At 42.7% G+C, this 16,071-nt stretch overlaps 1 non-coding gene across 1 annotated transcript; it reads right to left on the reverse strand.

Moving 5' to 3' along the window:
• Window positions 1–629: 629 nt before the first annotated feature.
• LOC112787463 (small nucleolar RNA R71) lies at window positions 630–733 on the reverse strand. Its single transcript, XR_003194876.1, has one exon. It is a non-coding gene; the product is annotated as a small nucleolar RNA R71 (small nucleolar RNA).
• Between the last annotated feature and the right edge of the window lie 15,338 nt (window positions 734–16,071).

The following is a 16,071-nucleotide window of genomic DNA, read 5'->3' on the forward strand; positions in this document are numbered from 1 at the left end:
ACCAAGAGTATTTTACTTGTTTGTTGCCTGTGCTGTGTTCTTGTATGACAGGTAGGAGAGGAGAGACATCAACTCCTCCATATACCGAACCAGAGAGGACCCTTCATAGACTTAGAAGGGAAGCAAGAGGGAAGAGAGTACTGGGAGAAGAAGAATCTGAAGGAGAATCTGAGGACAATTTTGAGGAAACTCTAGATCTCAACATGGAAAGAGAAGTTCATAACCATGGGAGAGCTGATGGAAACAATGCCATTCCCGAGAGGAGGGTTCTTGGTTCATACATAAACCCAACATTTGGGAATTGTGGTAGCAGCATTCAGAAACCACCCATTCAGGCCAACAATTTTGAGCTCAAACCACAACTAATATCACTTGTGGAGAATCATTGTTCATTTGGTGGGAGTGCTAATGAAGACCCAAACCAACATCTCACAAAATTTCTGAGAATTTGCGACACTGTGAAGTCCAATGGAGTCCAGGAAGATGCCTATAAACTGCTTTTGTTCCCATTTTCACTTAGGGACAAGGCAGCTAAGTGGCTGGAATCATTCCCAAGGGGGAGCCTAACAACATGGGATGAGGTGGAAAGCAAGTTTCTGGCACGTTTCTACCCCCCGCAAAAGGTCAATAGGCTTCGATCTGAGGTTCAGACTTTTAGACAACAAGATGGTGAAACTCTCTACGAGGCATGGGAGAGGTTCAAGGATTTGACAAGGAAATGCCCACCAGACATGTTCCATGACTGGGTGCAATTGCATATTTTCTATGATGGACTTTCTTATAAATCAAGGAAGGCTGTGGACCATTCATCAGGAGGTTCATTGAACAGGAAGAAGACTGTGGAAGAAGCCATTGAAGTGATTGAGACAGTGGCTGAGAATGAGTACTACTATGCATCAGAGAGACACAACACTAAGGGAGTCATGGAGCTGAACCATGTTGATACAATTCTAGCCCAAAACAAGGTGTTTGCCAAGCAACTAGCAGAGCTCACCAGGAAATTAGAAACAAAGTAAGTGGCTGCAATACACACACAAGATCAAGAGGAAGAAAGCACTGAAGGAGGTGATTGGGAAGAGGCCAATTATGTAGGAAATCAACAAAGGCAACCATATGATCCACATTCCAACACTTACAACCCAGGCTGGAAAAACCACCCAAACTTTGGGTGGGGAAACCAGCAAAACCAACATAACAAGTCCACATACCAAAACCCCAACCAAAGAGCATACCAAGCCACACAAAACACTTACTCCCAACCATCATATCAAGGCCAAAATAATCGACCTACCCAACCTAACCCGAACCAACAATTCCAAGATCAATTAAACAGGATAGAAGGAATGCTTGCAACCATGGGTCAAGACATAACCGAATTGAAAGCTTTTAAGGAAGAAGTAATCTCCAACTTGCAAAACCAAGGAGCTGCCATCCAGAAGTTAGAAAATCAAATTGGGTATTTGTATAAGCAAATCCCTGGGCCAAGTGTTTCTCATGCTGCCAAGGCTATTGCAAGGGAAGAATGTAAAGCCATAACCCTCAGAAGTGGAAAAAAGCTAAAGGAGATCTCAAGTGAACCCACAGAGGATGAAGCAAAGGAAAATGTGAGAGACAAGGAACAGGGACAATCCTTTACACCGTCTGCAACAAGAGAAAAAGAAAAAGAGGTCTTGAAGCCGTATACACCCAAAGCACCATATCCTCAACGTTTGATGAAAGGTGAAAAGGATGGCCAATTCTCCAGATTTTTGGAGATTTTCAAGAAGCTTCAAATCAACATTCCGTTTGCTGAGGCAATAGAGCAAATGCCACTCTATGCAAAATTCTTAAAGGAATTAATGACCAAAAAGAGAAGCTGGAGAAATGAGGAAACTGTGTTGTTGACTGAAGAATGCAGTGCCATCATTCAACACAAATTGCCTCAGAAACTGAAGGATCCAGGCAGTTTTCAAATCCCCTGCATCATAGGAGAAGTCATGGTGGAGAAGGCCTTGTGTGACTTAGGGGCCAGTATCAATTTGATGTCTCTAACAATGATGAGAAGAATGGAGATTGAGGAAGCCAAACCAACAAGAATGGCCCTCCAATTGGCATATCGAACCTTTAAATTCCCTCATGGGATAGTTGAAGATTTGTTGGTAAAAGTGGGAGATTTCATATTCCCTGCCGATTTTGTGGTATTAGATATGGAGGAAGAAGCCGAAGCTTCAATAATTCTGGGAAGACCCTTCCTGGCTACTGCAGGGGCCATCATAGATGTCCAAAAGGGTGAGCTCACTCTTAGACTGCATGATGAGCAATTGGTGTTTAACGTATTCAAGGCAATGAGCTATCCATCAGAATCACTAAAGGAATGCATGAGGGTGGATGTAGTGGACATTGCAGTACAAGAAACCTTTGAGGAAACAACAAAGGAAGTGGCAGAGGAGGAGTTCACCAAGGATATTGAAGATAGTGACATCAAGGCTGCTGAAACAACCATGCCAAGCATGCCAGATAGAGTGAAAGAAGAGAAGGAAGCACCAAAACCTGAGCTCAAAGCATTGCCCTCTAATCTCAAGTATGCATACTTGGGTAGTAATGAGAGCTATCCTGTTATCATTAGCGCTGCCCTGAGCCAAGAACAGGAAGAAAAATTGATCAATGTGCTACAAACTCATCAAGATGCCATTGGATGGACCCTAGCTGATTTGAAGGGGATAAGTTCATCCATATGCATGCATAAAATCTTGTTAGAAGAGGATGCTAGACCCTACATTCAAGCTCAGAGAAGATTGAATCCCGTCATGAAAGAAGTGGTACAAAAGGAGGTCATGAAGTTATGGCAGGCAGGGGTAATCTACCCCATTTCTGATAGCCCATGGGTTAGTCCCATCCATGTAGTGCCCAAGAAAGGTGGCATAACTGTGGTGCCAAATGAGAGGAACGAACTCATACCCACAAGAACTGTCACTGGGTGGAGGATGTGCATAGACTACAGGAAGCTCAATGAAGCCACCAGAAAAGATCATTTCCCACTCCCATTCATGGATCAGATGCTTGAAAGGCTTGCAGGACATGCTTACTATTGCTTTCTGGATGGATACTCAGGCTATAATCAGATAGTAGTTGATCCGAGAGATCAAGAGAAAACATCATTTGTTTGTCCATATGGAGTTTTTGCTTATAGACGCATGCCCTTTGGATTGTGTAATGCACCTGCCACTTTCCAAAGATGCATGCTGTCCATCTTTTCGGACATGATTGAAAAATTCATTGAGGTTTTCATGGATGATTTTTCTGTGTTTGGAGATTCTTTTCCTAGCTGCCTACACCACCTTGCCTTGGTGCTTAAGAGATGCCAAGAGACCAACCTAGTATTAAACTGGGAAAAGTGTCATTTCATGGTCACAGAAGGAATAGTCCTTGGCCACAAAATCTCGAATAAAGGCATTGAGGTGGACAGAGCTAAGGTGGAACTCATTGAAAAATTACCTCCACCAAGTAATGTCAAGGCAATTAGGAGTTTTTTGGGACACGCTGGCTTTTACAGAAGATTTATTAGAGACTTTTCTAAAATAGCCAAACCTTTGAGTAACTTGCTTGTCTCTGATACACCCTTTGTATTTGATAAAAATTGCATGATAGCCTATGAACTTTTGAAGCAAAAACTTTCCTCTGCACCTATCATTGCCCCACCTGATTGGAACTTACCTTTTGAACTGATGTGTGATGCATCAAACCTTGCTGTTGGGGCAGTGTTAGGACAAAGGAAAGACAATTTGATACATGTGATTTATTATGCCAGTAAAGTCTTGAATGATAACCAAAGGAATTACACAACCACTGAAAAAGAACTCTTGGCAATAGTCTTTGCATTTGACAAATTTAGATCTTATCTCATTGGATCTAAAGTCATTGTTTTCACTGATCATTCAGCTTTAAAATACTTACTTGCTAAACAAGAATCCAAACCAAGACTTATTAGATGGGTTCTTTTGTTGCAGGAATTTGACATTGAAATCAAAGACAAGAAGGGTGTAGAGAACAAGGTGGCAGACCATTTATCAAGGATACCATGTGAAGAAGGAAGCGCACAAAGCACACATATAAATGAGTGCTTTCCTGATGAACAACTCATGGTAATTCACAAAGCACCCTGGTTTGCAGACATAGCAAACTTCAAGGCGACTGGGAGTTTGCCGTTGGAATTTAACAAGCATCAAAGGAAGAAATTGGTAAATGATGCCAAATACTTCATCTGGGACGAACCATACTTGTTCAAAAAATGTTCGGATGGCATACTCAGAAGATGCATATCAGAGGAAGAAGGAAGGGAAGTCTTATGGGACTGCCATGGCTCCACTTATGGAGGACATTTTGCAGGAGAAAGAACAGCAGCTAAGGTGTTGCAGTGTGGTTTTTATTGGCCCACTATCTTCAAAGATGCAAAGGAACTAGTGAAGCACTGCCATGAATGCCAGAAAGCGGGGAACCTGCCAAGAAGAAATGAAATGCCACAACAATTCATTCTGGAACTTGAATTGTTTGATGTATGGGGGATAGATTTCATGGGACCCTTCCCCACCTCATACTCAAATAATTACATCCTTGTGGCAGTAGACTATATCTCCAAATGGGTTGAAGCAATAGCAACTCCAACCAATGATAATAAGGTAGTCATGAACTTCCTCAGAAAACACTTTTTTTGCCGTTTTGGGGTTCCAAGAACAATCATCAGTGATGGAGGAAGCCACTTCTGCAACAAACCATTAGAGGCATTGCTTCTAAAATATGGAGTCAAACACAAGGTAGCCACACCATACCATCCACAGACAAGTGGGCAAGCCGAAATATCTAATAGGGAACTCAAAAGAATCCTGGAAAAGACTGTGGGAACTTCAAGGAAGGACTGGTCGATTAAGCTAGATGATGCTCTTTGGGCATATAGGACAGCTTTCAAGACACCAATTGGAATGTCTCCTTACCAACTAGTATATGGAAAAGCTTGCCATTTGCCACTGGAGTTGGAGCACAAGGCATTCTGGGCCTTGAAACTCTTGAACTTGGACAGCAAAGCTGCTGGAGAAAGAAGGATGTTGCAAATTCAAGAGTTGGAAGAATTCAGAGCTGAAGCTTATGAGAATGCCAAAATTTACAAAGAAAGAGCAAAGAAGAAGCATGACAGCAACATAGCCCCAAGGAAATTTGAGGAGGGACAAAAAGTATTGCTCTACAATTCTAGGCTGAAGCTATTTCCAGGGAAGCTAAAATCAAGGTGGTCTGGACCATTCCTTGTCACCAAAGTCTCCCAATATGGACAAATAGAAATCATGGAAGAAAAGTCTCAACGAACCTTCACAGTGAATGGTCAAAGACTCAAACATTACTTGGGAGATGTGGAGGAGAAGGACAAAGTTAAATATCACCTCAACTGAGGCAGCTGACCGTCAAGCTAATGACGTTAAAGAAGCGCTTGTTGGGAGGCAACCCAACCTGAGGTAATACTACCTTGCTGTTTCTTTTATTTGTTTCAATAAAAAGGTGAAGTAGTTTCTGTGCATTGCAAGGAATTAAGTTTGGTGTTTCACACCAAACAATGAATTCGTGGATCAATAATTCAAAGGGGAATGTGTGACTCCAAGTTTGGTGTTCCACCACACAGATTAACTGAACACAACAACCTTTGAATTATATGAAAGGAACAACCATTCTAAGCAATCATAGAAATGCTTAAAATCCTTAGTAGCAACTTCATTCCAAGGAGAATTCAAGGACTCAAAGAGCAGAGGAGTAAGTAGAAGACTAAGTTTGGTGTTCACACACCAACTTAAGACTCAGACACTTACCCATAAATAGTTGAGCTAACCACTCAAGTGCTTGAGAAGCAAGCAACTTCATCACTCTTTGCAGGAAAGGAAACAAGGATCTTAGAAAGAGCATGAAACAACAACTAGGAGAAGAAGGAGAAATCAATTTGTTTCCTGGCAACAAAGAGAAAACAAGGAATTTCAAAAGGTAGTATTGTTCCTTGACAATTCTTTAAAAAGGGCAAACAAAAGCATGCTTGTTCTGATTTAAACTGTAATTGTTGAATCTTTCTGGAATGTGAAGTTTTTAGTATGAGTGTCTGTTTATTGCTTTGAATAAAGTGAATGCCTAGATGTTTGGATATAACTTCACCTTCTTAAACAAATGCTTGCCGTGCTTGTTCTGTTTCCAAAAATAAAAGAAAAGTGTGAACAAAAGTAACTTGGCTCAATTAGTGACAAATCAAGTAGAATTAAGTGGTGGTATGCATGCTTGATTGTTTAGTCAGATCACTGGAAATAGAGTGTAGAATTATCATTTTTTGTGTAGAAATTGAAAACTATCTATGGATCTTGATGAATAAATGTCTTTGGCCATGAAAAAGAAAGAAAAAGAAGAAGAAAAAGCCACTGAAAAAGGGCAACCAAAAAAAAAATTGAGAAAATAAGCTAGGCACCAATGGTTTGAACTTCTGAGACAAATGCCTGTGGTGTTTATGTATTAAGGATATGCTTGGATGAATAGGTTCTGAGGAGTGTTTCAACACTTGGTAACTTGGGTTAACTAACCCGGGATTATCAACCAAAAGTCCATTATCAAGAGCAACTTAAATACAAAACATTTAGTCACACAAAGAGGTGCTGGGCACCAATGTCTCAAGAAGAAATGTGAACTAAAATGCCTGCAGTGGATATGTGTAGTGCACTGATAAGAAAAAGAAAATGCCAAAGGCTTGTGCAACACATGACACTAAGCAAACAAGGAGCAAAGGAGCTCAAAGAAAAAGAAAAGAAAAACAAAGAAGAGAAAAGTGCCAAGGACATAAGAATAACAAGAGGCCATAGCAGTGTTTGATGAATGCAATGAAAAAGTGATAATCTTACCTGATAAGAATGAAAAAGTGATGCTGCAACTTTCTGCATAAAACCCTTCTGATGAACTTCAAGTGCTTACTAATATAGCCAATGTAATTGCTTTCTGTTTCATACTTTCTTCTCAAATAACTCAGGACTTGCTTAGGGACAAGCAAGTATTAAGTTTGGTGTTGTGATGCCAAGGCATCTTAGGCGAGTTTCACTAGCATTTTTCTGTTAGTTTTAGTTGTTTTATGCACTTTCTTGAGCTTAAAGTAACCAAGAATGGTTAAATGAATAACAAAGCAATGAACCATCCAAACAGTATGATTTTTATGCAAATTTCATGAGTTTTTAGTTATATTACTTGAATGCTATGAATGGAAGATTCTCATGAAAATTTGCAAGACTTTGATGCAGTTGTTTGGATGATTTCAGGGAAGAAGAGGCTAGGCAAGGAAGCAACAAAAATCAATAAAGGAAGCTTGAATATCACATGTGGAGTTTAAGTTCCAGTTTAAGCTTAAACTGGAACTTAAACGGCCAAAATCATGAAAGTTGAGGAAAGGGTGAAAGTGGCGTTTAACCTCCAGTTTAACCTTAAACTGGAAGTTAAACGCCAGAAATGGGAAATGCACCAGGGAGCCATTTCCACGTTTAAGCTCCAGTTTAACCTTAAACTGGAGCTTAAACGTGTTCGACCAAGTTTTCTCCTCCAGGGTTGCTTTCTCCATTTCCACGTTTAAGCTCCAGTTTAACCTTAAACTGGAGCTTAAACATGTTCGACCTCCAGGGCTACCTTTCTCCATTTCCACGTTTAAGCTCCAGTTTAACCTTAAACTGGAGCTTAAACGTGTTCGACACCTCCAGGGCTACCTTTCTCCGCTTCCACGTTTAAGCTCCAGTTTAACCTTAAACTGGAGCTTAAACGTGTTCGACCTCCAGGGCTGCCTTTCCTATCTCCACGTTTAAGCTTCAGTTTAACCTTAAACTGAAGCTTAAACGTGTTCGACTACGTTACCCTCCAGGGCTGCCTTCTTCCATTTTCACGTTTAAGCTTCAGTTTAACCTTAAACTGAAGCTTAAACGTGCTTCCACAAAAGGCATCACTGGAAGTGTCTGGCGTTTAAGCTGCAGTTTAAGCTTAAACTGCAACTTAAACGCCACTATTGGAAAGGGTTTCTGGGCCAAAAATATTGCAGTTTAAGTTAGCTTTTGAACACAAACATTAACTTAAACTTACTCTGGTATGAAACCCAATTGAATATCATGGTTTATGGGATTGGGCCTGAAGGATTGATGAGTCTGGAATTTCAATTTGTTGAGTCATGTGTCATTACTTGATTATCACTAAGTTGGCTCAATGAATGTTACAGAATGTGGATCAGCAGCCTCATCAAGATTATGGATCATAAACCCAAAGCAAAAGGAAAGCAGGGAGAGGCCTCAAAGCCCAAGAAACACAACAGAAGCTCAATATAGAAAGTGTATAAATAGGATAGAATTTAAGTTAGGACGGACTTTTACCTTTTCATTTGGCTAGTTTTCATACCTTTGTAATTGAATTCAGAGCTATGACTCACTAAACCCCCTTTCATTGGGTTAGGGAGCTCTATTGTAATTCAATGAATCAATAATAGTTTATCTTCTTCTTCAATCTTTTCTCTTGAATTTTGTTAGAAAGCTTCTCGATCTAATTCCATTGGGTAGTTGTCTTGGGAAAGAAACTACCCATAATTGGAATCCTTCGGAACCTTGGGAAAGGAATGGAGGATTCATGCTAGAGAAGCTTTCTCACAGTGAATTGGATTGGGGTTTGGATGGATATTGTGACATGTAATCCTACCAAATTGTGGTTCATGAAACTGTGTGGTATAATCAGTGATCGAGCATCATCTCTTCTTATGAACATTTAAACCAAGGGATTGGGAATTTGTTTGTTTTTAGAGAGAATTGGTGAGCCAAGGGATTGGGATCCAATCATATAAGATTGCCAAGCAAAATTCAATGAACGCGTTGGTTGAGGAAGAGATACACATGTTTTGATTCGGAGATCTCAATATCTCCTATAACCCAATGAATTCCCCATCTCCGATTTTCACTTTCTCTTTACATTCTGCAACTCAATTCATGCAATCACCCCCATTCCCTTTTAATTTCATCAATTTAGCTTCTGCTCTTTAATTCATGCAATTTAAGATTCCGCCATTTCAATTTCTTGCCATTTACGTTTTCCGCCAATTTTACATTCCGCAATTCTCATCTAATTCTTGATTCCGCTCAACTAAACACACTTCTAATCGAATTGCTCATTCAACCAATCCTTGTGGGATTCGACCTCACTCTATTGTGAGTTTTTACTTGACGATAACCGGTGCACTTGCCGGAAGGAATTTTGCCGATCGTGCAATTTCCTAAATCGTGGCATAACTAGTTTATGCGCATCACGCACTTCAGGAGGGGTGTGGAGATCCCTCTTCTGTACAAGACATCGTGTACCAGAGTGTAGTGTTGTGCTTCTCGTATGAGCCTTTTTGCGTCTTTCTTTTATGTGAGAAGAGTTTCGTACTTGAGGTAGTTGATTATAGGGGTCATCCACCATTGGTCCTGGTCCGATATACTTAACACCTTCCCTTCTGTTGAGGTTGATGGGTGCTATAAGGTTTCTTGGATGAGGCTTCTGTTGTTGCCCCCGGGCTTGGTGCTGGCTAGTTTTGAGAGTGTGTCAGCTCGGGTATTTTGCTCCTGGGGTATGTGTCGGATCTCATATCCGCCGAGGTCCTCGAGCTGCTCTTTGGTTTTGTCTAGGTATTTCATCATAGTGGGGTCTTTGGCTTAGTAACTTCCTTCGATTTGTGTGGTGATAACTTGCGAGTCACTGAAGATGGTGAGCTTCTGGACCCTGACCTCTTTGGCCAGCCTTAAGCCAGCCAGCAGGGCTTCATATTCCGCTTGGTTGTTTGATGCGAGAAACTCAAACTTAAGAGATAGTTCTATTTTGGTTCCTTGGTCACTTTCCAAGATGATGCCTGCCCCAATCTTGGCTTTGTTTGTTGAGCCGTCGACGTACAAGTTCCACGAGACGGGAGCCCCCGGGATGTCGGTATATTCGGCGATGAAGTCCGCTAGATACTGGGACTTGATGGCTGTCCGAGTTTCATATTTGAGATCAAACTCGGACAGCTCAAATGCCCATTGCAGAATCCTGCCTGCCAGGTCTGTTTTCTGTAGGATATGCTTTATGGGTTGGTTGGTGCGGTCCTTGATGGTGTGGACTTGAAAGTAGGGTCGAAGTCTTCTGGCTGAGTACGAGGGCAAAGGCAAACTTTTTGATCTTCTGGTAGTTAAGCTCGACCCCTTGTAGGGCTTTGCTGATGAACTAGATAGGCTGCTTACCTTTATTGTCCTCTCGAACTAGGGATGATGCTATCGCCCGGCTTCCAACTGCCAGATATAACACCAGTTCATCTCCGTGCTTGGGTCGAGTCAGGATAGGTGGTTGTCCCAGCAATGATTTGAAGTCCTAGAAAGCTTTTTCGCATTCTGGGGTCCACTCAAACTTCTTCCTCTTCCTTAGTATTGAGTAGAAGGGGAGGGACCTCAGAGCTCATCTGGCCAGAAATTTGGACAGGGCCACCAGCCTTCCGTTTAGCTGTTGTACCTCCTTTACACAGGTCAGGCTTTTCATGTTGAGAATGGCACGACATTTGTACGAGTTTGCCTCGATGCCCCTTTGGGTTAGCATGATCCCTAGAAATTTGCCGGCTTCTACTACGAAATTGCACATTGTGGGGTTTAGCCTCATCTCATGCTTCCTTATGGTGTCGAATACTTCGGTTAGGTCGGGCAGCAATGTTTCTTCCCCTTAGGTTTTTACAAGCATGTTGTCCACATAGACTTCCATTAGTTTTCCGATGTGGTCAGCAAATACCTTGTTTATTAGCCTCTGATATGTGACCCCCGCGTTCTTGAGACAGAACGGCATAACTATGTAACAGTAGTTTACTTTGGGGGTTAGGAACGAGGTTTTTTCTTGGTCGGGTTTATGCATTGGTATTTGATTATACCCTGAGTATGCGTCCATGAAAGAGAGGTATTTGTAGCCTGAGGATGCGTCGACTAGTGCATCAATACTGGGGAGAGGGTAGGGATCTTTTGGGCAGGCTTTATTGAGATCGGTGTAGTCTACACACATTCGCCACTTTCCATTTGGCTTTTTTCCTAGTACGACGTTGGCCAGTCATAGTGGGTACTTAACCTCCCTTATGAATCCTGCTTCCAGCAAGGCCTGCACCTGTTCCTCCACGACTTGTGATCTTTTTGGACCGAGTTTCCTACACTTTTGTTGTCTTGGTTGGGACCCAGGGTACACGGCCAGTTTGTGGCACATTAAGCCGAGATCTATGCCTGGCATATCGGCGGCCTTCCAGGCGAAGAGGTTGGAGTTTTCCTTTAAGAGCCTGAGTAATAGCTCCTTTAGGTTCTTTTATAGGTTCGCTCCTATGCTTGTTGTCTTGTCTGGGGTATCTCCGACTTGTACCTCTTCGATCTCACCCTCTGGTTGGGGACAGAGTTCTTCACGAACCCGGGCTCCTCCGAGTTCGATAGCGTTAGCCTCTTTTCTTCTGGGATTGCCTCTTAGGTTCAGTCTTTCATTATAGCATCGTCGTGCGAGCTTTTGGTCCCCTTTGACGGTAGCTATGCCTTTCGCGGTAGGAAAATTCATGCATAAGTGTGGAGTGGAGACTACTGCAGCGAGCTGGTTTAGAGACGTCCGGCCTATGAGGACGTTATATGCCGAGCTTACATTGACTACAATGTAGTCTATGCTTAGTGTCCGGGACCGGGCCCCTTTCTCGAAGGTAGTGTGTAGTGGGTTGTATCCAAGGGGTTGGATTGGGGTGTCTCCTAACCCAAATAAACTGTTGGGGTATGCTCTTAATTCTTTTTCTTCGAGCCCAAGCTTGTCAAAGGCGGATTTGAATAAGATGTCTGCCGAGCTCCCCTGGTCGACCAGCGTTCTGTGGAGGTTGGCGTTGGCAAGGATGATAGTGATTACCACAAGATCGTCATGCCCGGGGATGACGCCAGTAGCATCTTCCTTGGTGAAAGAGATTGTGGGAAGGTCAGATGATTTACTCTCTTCTTAAACGTGGTATATCTCTTTAAGGTGTCTTTTGCTGGATGATTTTGAGATCCCTCCTCCTGTGAATCCGCCGTTGATCATGTGAATGTGCCTCTCTAGGGTGTGAGGGGGTGTTCAGTTCGTCCTCCCTCTTCGTCCCTTCTTCTCTTCCTAGGATTGTCCGATCTGTTGGCTAGGAATCGGTCTAGTCTTCCTTCCTGGGCCAACTTTTCTATAACGTTCTTCAGGTCGTAGCATTCGTTGGTAGGGTGCCCATAGAGCCTGTGATATTCGCAATATTCCGTCCGACTTCCTCCCCTTTTGTGTTTGATTGGACGGGATGGTGGGATCTTCTTTGTATGGCATATTTCCCTGTAGACATCTACTAGGGATAACCGGAGGTGGGTGTAGTTGTGGTACTTCCTGGGTTTCTCGGTAAGTTTATCCTCATTTTTCTTTGGTTCCTTGTCCTTGTCTCGGGAGGGGTAGGGGCAAGCCGGTTTTGGAGGTTTCCACTAATCGGGAATTCTCTTCCATATTAATATACTTTTCGGCCTGCTCTTGCACTTCATTCAAGATAGTAGGGTGCTTCTTGTATATGGACTAGCTAAAAGGTACTTCTCGTAGGTCATTGATAAGTCCCATGATTGCTGCTTCTGTGGGGAGATTTTGTATGTCGAGGCATGCTTTATTGAATCTCTCCATATAAGCTCGGAGGCCTTCCCGGTCTCCTTGCCTGACTCCGAGTAGGCTTGGAGCATGCTTGGTCTTGTCTTTTTTAATAGAAAATCTGGCTAGGAACTTCCTGGTGAGATTGTCGAAGCTGGTAATCGATCTTGGAGGTAGACAGTCGAACCACTTTACAGCTGTTTTGGTGAGAGTGGTTGGGAAGGCTTTGCAGTGAGTTGCGTTGGAGGCTTCGATGAGGTACATCAGACTCCTAAAGTTACTAAGATGATGGCTTGGATCGGATGCCCCGTCGTAGGGTCCATGTCGGGGGCTTTGAAATCCTTCGGGACCTTTGCCTTCATGATTTCTTCTGTTTGCCTCTGAGCTGCACTGCATCCAGGGTCGTTTTAAAGTAGTTGCAGTAAAATTCTCTGACCCAAGATGTATTGACCTCAGTCAAGTTTCTCTCCAGAAAGTACCAGCCTCTCTGTTTGATTTGTTCTGTGGTGTACTGTAAGAGTTCGGCTGGAATTCGGAGGGTCTTTTCTAGATATAGGTTCCTTGAAGTTGTAAAGACCGGATACTTCAGTTCACAATATCGGTTTGCAAACTTGACTGGGTCGGTGGCAGGCAGTAGCTGATCAACCTTTTCCTGCGGGATAAAATTCTTCTCCCGCTAGGAATCATCATGGAGGATATCCAAAATAGTGGTAGAGGATTTGCCTCTTTTTTTTTTTTTGCCTGTGGTTGCTTTGATTTTCCCTTTGCCTTTTGGGTCTGACATCCTGAAAAGCAGAGGTTCCAGGATATAATTTATTAAACTAGAGCAGGAAAATAGGTAAGCAAATAGTAATTGAACAATATAAGCATAAATGGGCAAAAGAGGAATAAAATAGCAATATAAGTATGAAGTGAGTTAGATAGATGTAAATTCGGACTGTATGCAAGCTAAAAATCAAATAATTGAAATAACAATCACAATCCAAGATCAATGATATGCGGAATACGTGTTTATCAGGAACAACAATAATCATGCCTTGAAATGGGTTGAAAGTAGTTAGGTGAAAACTAAAAGAGAGTTAGAAAGTTAATGCAGTTAAGAGTTAAAAAGTAAGGTTAAAGTAAGTGGCATGGTATTGTATGTCCTAATTAACAAAAATTGCATAAACTTGAAGAACAAGCAATTCACATTCAAGCAAAGATTGCATTTTATTGATGATAAATCATATAACTAAAAGAATTGCAAAATGAAAATAAAATCATCAATAATGCGAATTTACTAATAAGGGAACCAGAAAGAATAAGAATGCTAGCCCATTCATCCATGAATTGGCTTGGTTGAAACTAATTAGTGCAGAATTTAAAAGTACCAGAATCAATTCATGAATGGGGGTTGAGTGAAACAATTTGCGAAAAAAAATCGGGCAGCATTCCAGCTAAAAATTGGACGTTCCCGGATAATAAACAGCAGCAGAAACAGTTCATATGACATTAAAGTAGTGCACAAACGAGTAACAAATAGCAAGTCACATGAATTCAGAATAAACAAACTCAATTTTCAGCAAGAATTGCAATTTAAATCAAAACAACATTAAACAGTAATAAACAGCACAGCAATTTCAGATATGCGAAATAGATAAAGCAAGCAGCAAGAACGGCGCAATTATCATACCTAAATCCACTAACCACATTCCTAGCTACCTAACCACCTAAATCCACTATGATCATGCATCTCTAAATATCCTAATTGGAATAGAATTTGAAAAATATTCAACTAACTAACTAACTAGGAAAGGAATCGGTGTGCAGCAGAACCTGGTGGGCGTAGTAACAATTTGAACGCAGAGAGAGGGTGGTGGTGTGGTGGTGCTGGTGGCGGCACAGCGGCACTGGGAGGTGGCACGGCGGCGCTGGGAGTGCGGGCGGTGGTTTGGGTAGGGCAGGGAAAGAAAGAGGGAGGGGGAGAGAAGGGAGGGGGGTCTGGGTGGTTCGGCAAGGGCAGCTCGGTGGCGTGGTGAAAGGGTGGTGGGTGGTGGCGGCGGGGCTAGTTTGGTGGTGGCGAAGGTAGGGGAAGGAAGGGTGAGGGAGGTGGAGAAGAGGAAGAGAGGGGGGAAAGAGGGGGGAAAGAGGGGGTGAGGGTGGTGGCGGCCGGATGGCGGGGGCGCGACGCGGCGGTGGTAGTTGCAAAGGGGAAGAGAGAGTGGAGAGGGAAGGCTGTGAGGGAGGGAGGGGGGAAAATGGTGATGCGAAGAGGGCTAGGGTTCCGCGTCAAGGGTAAGTGGATTCAAATCCACGCAGACGTGTGGGTCACGCGAACGCGTGGTTGAGGCGGAGACGCAACGACGCGGACGCGTTATTGACGCGAACGCATGACCGTGGGATAATGAAAATGACGCGTACGCGTGAAGCACGCGTACGCATCGACTAGAATTGTGCTAAATGCACAAATCCAGCGTCGTTTTGGCACAACTCTCTGTTTCAATTGAGGGGACAATAATTTCCACGCGTCGCCCACGCTTACGCGTGGTGTGTGTGAAGTGAAAGTGACGCGTACGCATGGCCAAATTGTGCCTAACGCATAACAGCCGCACGATTCCAGCCCAACTTTCTGGGCGTTGGATTGTGACGTCGATTTGGGGTCGACGTCCACGCGTGGCCCATGCGCACGCGTGGGGATGTTTTTTTTTATGGAGTATGCAAGATACAGATGTTATGAATGATTCTAGGGAAAATGAAATAAAATAAAATGAAACAAAAACAAACAAAACGAAATAAAATTAAAATTGAAAAAGGAACGATCATACCGTGGTGGGTTGTCTCCTACCTAGCACTTTTAGTTAAAGTCCTTAAGTTGGACATTTGATGAGCTCTTTGTTATGGTGGCTTGTGTTTGAACTCATCCAGAAATCTCCACCAACGATTGCAATTCCAATAGCCTCCGGGGTCCCAAACTATGCACGTAAAGCCTTCGAGCAAGTTAAAGCAGGTTTTCAGGCTCCAGAGGTGTTGATTATCAGATTGAATCCCAAGATCCCAAACCTTGCTTTTGTACCCGTCATTGTCTTGATTTTCATTTTTCCAGCCGGGCGGTACGTATCCTGAATTTCCACTGAGATACCCGAACATTTCCTGAAACCCATTAAATCGAGCTCTATACCAATCCTTGTACTTCCAATCGGAGCATGGAATTGTATTGAACCTTGGATACCAACTTCTATTACTAACCATCTCCCTCTTACTCTTAAAGCCGCAAAGAGTGCTAAGCTGTCCATCTGTTTCAAGTAAGCCATATTCAAGTGGGAAAGTAAAGATGAAGGCTAAGGATTTTACCCACTTGAAGTTTGTATTAGGTGGTAATGGCCGTGGGAGAGGTGTTTTCAATGGTTCGTCAAGCTCCACTTCCTTGTACTCCTC

The sequence above is a fragment of the Arachis hypogaea genome, chromosome 20, assembly GCF_003086295.3.
Source record: "Arachis hypogaea cultivar Tifrunner chromosome 20, arahy.Tifrunner.gnm2.J5K5, whole genome shotgun sequence".
In the NCBI taxonomy this organism is placed as follows: domain Eukaryota; kingdom Viridiplantae; phylum Streptophyta; class Magnoliopsida; order Fabales; family Fabaceae; genus Arachis; species Arachis hypogaea.